Raw genomic sequence first — 7500 nt, 5'->3', positions numbered from 1 at the left:
TAGCGACCAGTGGGACGTCTCGGCCTCACACGAACAGCACAGAGATCGGCACACAGGAGACGGCGCACAACGAGTAATCTACCTAGCACGCCGCCGACCAAGTGGCCAAACTCTCGAGAGGAATGTCCGTCTGACACAAGGGACAGAAACGGGAGGTAACCGCTGAGCCTGAAACACCAGCAAATAAATGCTAGCCCGCCTGGGCCCTCCAACGTCGGACAGTCCTCGCCGTATCGATCGAGTGACCTGGGCACGCACTTTTTTTTCCTTTCACACAGTGTGGGGTTGGCGGCGGCGGGGGGGGGGAGAAAGCATGCACAACTTGGTTGACGTCGCCTGGTCAACTCGCATCGGTTTTCCGTCCCCATCACTGTAAGGAGCAACCGCGACCAGCGTAGCCAAACAGGTCGACCAAAGCTTTCGGCGCTCGCACGGAGAGGTGATGCCAGCCGGCGTGCGTCGCCTAACTTGGACAAAATTCTGGGCACGCACTTTTCGTTTGAGAATAGGACATACATGTAGTGCAACCCAAGGAAACCAGGCGACGCCGCCACAATCTGCGCCTGACAGACAAAGATAACCGTTCACAAGGAGCCTTGTTATTTCGCACCAAGTCTTTTGCGGGCATAGTTTCTTTCTTTGACATGTATATCTGTATGAAGGTCGGCTTTGCTCTGCCATCGCAGCCTCCCTTCTTTGCTTTTCTCACTGTACCAACAGACATGTCATAAGACTTTGGTTTTTTTTTTATTAATTCTTTTCCTGTGGGTGTGGTGTGCCTCCGCACCCCCCAATCTGTTCCAAGGCCTTGTTTTCTCTCGCTCGCCAAAACACTTTGTCTGTTTTCACAGCCAGTCTACCGGCCTAGACCCAACTGTGCGATATTTCAGAGCCGGCAACAGAGCATGGAAAGTCCGCCAGATTTACCCTTAAATGCTCATAAATGACTTCCAGGCACTCTTCGGAAGGTCTTTTATTTCAAAAGAAGGTCCTTCCTTGAGGGAGCACTTCTTCGGCCACTTTGCAAGTGCAACCGCTGCCAGCAAAAGTTCTGAAAATCGAGTTCCCGAAAATCTCCGGGTACCCCGCCAACCCCCAGCCACCCGAATCGCAAGTGTCAATTCGGCGGGTTGCCTGCCGGTAGTCCTTCCGAAAATGAGGCGCCAAATCGCCGCAACGGCCATTTTTCATTTCGGCATCGGGACTTCCGACGGCAACTGATTAACTAGCCCGGGGACTAGAGCGGCAGCAAATGCAACGTGCCCTCTTGGCGGGAGCAACTTGACCGCCCCCGTGGGGAAAGGTCAACTCGGGGCCCGGGAAAGTCGCCGAGTCCGACCCCATACACTTCCATGAGTTGGGGGTTTTGGCCTTCCCGGCCCAAGGCTCGCCTTATTTCGGCCTGCACTTTCGGAAAAGGGTGCATTCCTTTTGGTTAATGATTTCACCAGCCCGGGTCTTAGCCTCTGCCCCGACGGCTAAGTCTTTTGGTTAATGATTTCCTGCGGCTGGGACTACCCTTTCCCCCGCCCTGCAGGCACCCGGGTCGGGAGGCCGTCGGGGGCACTTTCCGGGGCAAATCCGGACCCTTACGCAAGGGAGAGTGCGCCCCCCGCCTCGGCCGGGGGTCAGGCTGCCGCCTATTAAGCCCGACAGAAAACCCGAAAAATGGACGAAAATGGGAAAAAATCCCCATCCGAAAAAGGCTTAAAAGTCGGTTGGGCGGCAGCTAGGGTCGGTCTCTGCAGACCTGGAGGCTCGGGTGGACTCTTGGAATAAACGTCCAAGTCCCGACTTGCCACCTCCTACTACTGTGCAGATACCCCGCCAACCCCCAGCCACCCGAATGACAAGCGTCCGATCAGCGGGACGAATTTGACAACTCTGGCCGGACCTCTGGAACTCCATCCCGGGTAACCGGGGCAAATTTTTCCGCTTGATCGCCCTTCCACTGGTTAACCATTTGCCCTTTCGGACTTAGTCTCTGGACATTATTCGACGGATTTTCTGGTTAACCATTTGCCCTTTCGGACTTAGTCTCTGGGCATTATTTTCGACTTTTTGGTTAATGATTTCACACTTTTTACTTACTTTTGCGCTTTTTGGTTAATGATTACTCTGCTTACTGGTTAATTATTTGCCCTTTCGGACTTAGTCTCTGGACATTATTTTCGAGTTTTTGGTTAATGATTTCACACTTTTAACATATTTTTGCGCTTTTTGGTTAATGATTACTCTGCTTACTGGTTAATTATTTGCCCTTTCGGACTTAGTCTCTGGAGATTATTTTCGAGTTTTTGGTTAATGATTTCACACTTTTTACTTACTTTTGCGATTTTTGGTTAATGATTTCACACTTTTTACTTACTTTTGCGCATTTTGGTTAATGATTACTCTGCTTACTGGTTAACCATTTGCCCTTTCGGACTTAGTCTCTGGACATTATTTTCGAGTTTTTGGTTAATGATTTCACACTTTTAACATATTTTTGCGCTTTTTGGTTAATGATTACTCTGCTTACTGGTTAACCATTTGCCCTTTCGGACTTAGTCTCTGCACATTATTTTCGAGTTTTTGGTTAATGATTTCATACTTTTTACTTACTTTTGCGCTTTTTGGTTAATGATTACTCTGCTTACTGGTTAACCATTTGCCCTTTTGGACTTAGTCTCTGGACATTATTTTCGAGTTTTTGGTTAATGATTTCACACTTTTTACTTACTTTTGCGATTTTTGGTTAATGATTACTCTGCTTACTGGTTAACCATTTGCCCTTTCGGACTTAGTCTCTGGAGATTATTTTCGAGTTTTTGGTTAATGATTTCACACTTTTTACTTACTTTTGCGATTTTTGGTTAATGATTTCACACTTTTTACTTACTTTTGCGCATTTTGGTTAATGATTACTCTGCTTACTGGTTAACCATTTGCCCTTTTGGACTTAGTCTCTGCACATTATTTTCGAGTTTTTGGTTAATGATTTCACACTTTTAACATATTTTTGCGCTTTTTGGTTAATGATTTCACACTTTTTACTTACTTTTGCGATTTTTGGTTAATGATTACTCTGCTTACTGGTTAACCATTTGCCCTTTCGGACTTAGTCTCTGGACATTGTTTTCGACATTTTGGTTAATGATTTCACACTTTTAACTTAATTTTGTGCTTTTTGGTTAATGATTTCATACTTTTTACTTACTTTTGCCCTTTTTGGTTAATGATTACTCTGCTTACTGGTTAACCATTTGCCCTTTCGGACTTAGTCTCTGGACATTGTTTTCGACATTTTGGTTAATGATTTCACACTTTTAACTTAATTTTGTGCTTTTTGGTTAATGATTTCATACTTTTTACTTACTTTTGCGATTTTTGGTTAATGATTACTCTGCTTACTGGTTAACCATTTGCCCTTTCGGACTTAGTCTCTGGACATTATTTTCGGGTTTTTGGTTAATGATTTCACACTTTTTACTTACTTTTGCGATTTTTGGTTAGTGATTACTCTGCTTACTGGTTAACCATTTGCCCTTTCGGACTTAGTCTCTGGACATTGTTTTCGACATTTTGGTTAATGATTTCACACTTTTAACTTAATTTTGTGCTTTTTGGTTAATGATTTCATACTTTTTACTTACTTTTGCCCTTTTTGGTTAATGATTACTCTGCTTACTGGTTAACCATTTGCCCTTTCGGACTTAGTCTCTGGACATTGTTTTCGACATTTTGGTTAATGATTTCACACTTTTAACTTAATTTTGTGCTTTTTGGTTAATGATTTCATACTTTTTACTTACTTTTGCGATTTTTGGTTAATGATTACTCTGCTTACTGGTTAACCATTTGCCCTTTCGGACTTAGTCTCTGGACATTATTTTCGGGTTTTTGGTTAATGATTTCACACTTTTTACTTACTTTTGCGATTTTTGGTTAATGATTACTCTGCTTACTGGTTAACCATTTGCCCTTTCGGACTTAGTCTCTGGACATTGTTTTCGACATTTTGGTTAATGATTTCACACTTTTAACTTAATTTTGTGCTTTTTGGTTAATGATTTCATACTTTTTACTTACTTTTGCCCTTTTTGGTTAATGATTACTCTGCTTACTGGTTAACCATTTGCCCTTTCGGACTTAGTCTCTGGACATTGTTTTCGACATTTTGGTTAATGATTTCACACTTTTAACTTAATTTTGTGCTTTTTGGTTAATGATTTCATACTTTTTACTTACTTTTGCCCTTTTTGGTTAATGATTACTCTGCTTACTGGTTAACCATTTGCCCTTTCGGACTTAGTCTCTGCACATTATTTTCGAGTTTTTGGTTAATGATTTCACACTTTTAACATATTTTTGCGCTTTTTGGTTAATGATTACTCTGCTTACTGGTTAACCATTTGCCCTTTCGGACTTAGTCTCTGCACATTATTTTCGACTTTTTGGTTAATGATTTCACACTTTTAACATATTTTTGCGCTTTTTGGTTAATGATTTCATACTTTTTACTTACTTTTGCGCCTTTTGGTTAATGATTACTCTGCTTACTGGTTAACCATTTGCCCTTTCGGACTTAGTCTCTGGAGATTATTTTCGAGTTTTTGGTTAATGATTTCACACTTTTTACTTACTTTTGCGATTTTTGGTTAATGATTACTCTGCTTACTGGTTAACCATTTGCCCTTTCGGACTTAGTCTCTGCACATTATTTTCGAGTTTTTGGTTAATGATTTCACACTTTTAACATATTTTTGCGCTTTTTGGTTAATGATTACTCTGCTTACTGGTTAACCATTTGCCCTTTCGGACTTAGTCTCTGCACATTATTTTCGACTTTTTGGTTAATGATTTCACACTTTTAACATATTTTTGCGCTTTTTGGTTAATGATTTCATACTTTTTACTTACTTTTGCGCCTTTTGGTTAATGATTACTCTGCTTACTGGTTAACCATTTGCCCTTTCGGACTTAGTCTCTGGAGATTATTTTCGAGTTTTTGGTTAATGATTTCACACTTTTTACTTACTTTTGCGATTTTTGGTTAATGATTACTCTGCTTACTGGTTAACCATTTGCCCTTTTGGACTTAGTCTCTGGACATTATTTTCGGGTTTTTGGTTAATGATTTCACACTTTTTACTTACTTTTGCGATTTTTGGTTAATGATGACTCTGCTTACTGGTTAACCATTTGCCCTTTCGCACTTAGTCTCTGGAGATTATTTTCGACTTTTTGGTTAATGATTTCACACTTTTAACTTAATTTTGTGCTTTTTGGTTAATGATTTCATACTTTTTACTTACTTTTGCCCTTTTTGGTTAATGATTACTCTGCTTACTGGTTAACCATTTGCCCTTTCGGACTTGGTCTCTGGACATTATTTTCGAGTTTTTGGTTAATGATTTCACACTTTTTACTTACTTTTGCGATTTTTGGTTAATGATTTCACACTTCTTACTTACTTTTGCGATTTTTGGTTAATGATTACTCTGCTTACTGGTTAACCATTTGCCCTTTCGGACTTAGTCTCTGGACATTATTTTCGAGTTTTTGGTTAATGATTTCACACTTTTTACTTACTTTTGCGATTTTTGGTTAATGATTTCACACTTTTTACTTACTTTTGCGATTTTTGGTTAATGATGACTCTGCTTACTGGTTAATTATTTGTACTTTCGGACTTGGTCTCTGGACATTATTTTCGACTTTTTGGTTAATGATTTCACACTTTTAACATAATTTTGCGCTTTTTGGTTAATGATTACTCTGCTTGCTTGTTACTGATTTCCCCTTTCGGACTTGATCTCTGGCCGTTCTTTTCGACCTTTTTGGATCAGGTTTCCACACTCTGAAATTATTTTGGGCTCACTGATTAGGCGAGATCAAGGGGGCATGCCTGGGCACTTTGGGCTCAGTTTGGGAAGGCGGCGTCCGTGTGCTCCTCCGCCCTTCCCGCACTTGCGGCTAGGTTTGCCAAACTGCGCTGACCCGCAGCCCTGCCTTTTTGCCCACGGCACACGGAACGACTCAAGTCTGGCTCCGTTCCAGGCCGTTGCCTCCGGCTGCCCGCCGTCCGGCCGGCCTGGGACGTACCCCGGCTGACGGCGCCGGAGGCCCTCTAGCAGCCACCGGTGCCGCGGGCCAATGGGTCCGGGCGTTCCGGAGCTATCGGTGGGGAAGTGCTCTCCCCTTTTCCTGACGCCGTTCGCCCGAGCAGAGGTGCAGCCTGACGGGACTGCTGTCGCCTTCCGCGGCGCACCGGCCCCTTTCACCTGCCGTCGACCGCGCGGAGCTCGGACCTCCCTCCCCGAAGTTATGGCCCCGGCGCCGGAGGGTGCCCGGGGCCGGGCATTCAGCGGGGTGAGTCTTAACCTTCCCGGTCAGCCTGCGGGGTCGGTGCGCCGGCACTCGACGCCGGAGGGTCCCCTCTTTCCGTAGAGCCCCGCCCGGTGCCGATCGGCCGGCGGATTGCGGAGCGAACCGCGCCTGACCGACGGGCCTCGGAAACCCGTTGCAGTCGACGGGGGGGAACCGGACAGCGGGACGAGGTGCCGATTCCACCCGCAGATTCGATCCCGAAATCCCGCGGGATTCGGCGGTCCGACCCGACAGATTCAAACGTCGCCCGGGCGGCCCCCAGCGGTCGGGCCGGCCTGGTTCCGCCACCGCCCGATGCCCCTCGCCCCCGGCTACCGCCGGCCGCGCAGACCGAGCGAATGCGGCCGGACGTCCGGCGGCAATCGGCCGGAAAGCGGTATGGCCATTTCCTACTGTCCCTCGGACGGGCAGAGGGGCGGCGCCGGGGCACTCGCGGACCAGGCCGCGCCCCTCCGAGCCCTACCGCCTGCCGTCGACCGCGCGGGGATCGGACCTCCCTCCCCGAAGTTATGGCCCCGGAGCCGGAGGGTAGCCGGGGCCGGGCATTCAGCGGGGTGAGTCTTCACCTTCCCGGTCAGCCTGCGGGGTCGGTGCGCCGGCACTCGACGCGGGAGGGTCCCCTCTTTCCGTAGAGCCCCGCCCGGTGCCGATCGGCCGGCGGATTGCGGAGCGAACCGCGCCTGACCGACGGGCCTCGGAAACCCGTTGCAGTCGACCGGGGGGAACCGGACAGCGGGACGAGGTGCCGATTCCACCCGCAGATTCGATCCCGAAATCCCGCGGGATTCGGCGGTCCGACCCGACAGATTCAAACGTCGCCCGGGCGGCCCCCAGCGGTCGGGCCGGCCTGGTTCCGCCACCGCCCGATGCCCCTCGCCCCCGGCTACCGCCGGCCGCGCAGACCGAGCGAATGCGGCCGGACGTCCGGCGGCAATCGGCCGGAAAGCGGTATGGCCATTTCCTACTGTCCCTCGGACGGGCAGAGGGGCGGCGCCGGGGCACTCGCGGACCAGGCCGCGCCCCTCCGAGCCCTACCGCCTGCCGTCGACCGCGCGGGGATCGGACCCTCCTCGCCGAAGTTATGGAGGTAAGACCGGGAGGCTGCCCAGGGTCGGGACTTCAACCGGC

The sequence above is a fragment of the Heterodontus francisci genome, unplaced genomic scaffold, assembly GCF_036365525.1.
Source record: "Heterodontus francisci isolate sHetFra1 unplaced genomic scaffold, sHetFra1.hap1 HAP1_SCAFFOLD_1762, whole genome shotgun sequence".
In the NCBI taxonomy this organism is placed as follows: domain Eukaryota; kingdom Metazoa; phylum Chordata; class Chondrichthyes; order Heterodontiformes; family Heterodontidae; genus Heterodontus; species Heterodontus francisci.
The sequence above is the reverse complement of the archived record's forward strand: the minus strand, read 5'-3'. Positions refer to the sequence as shown.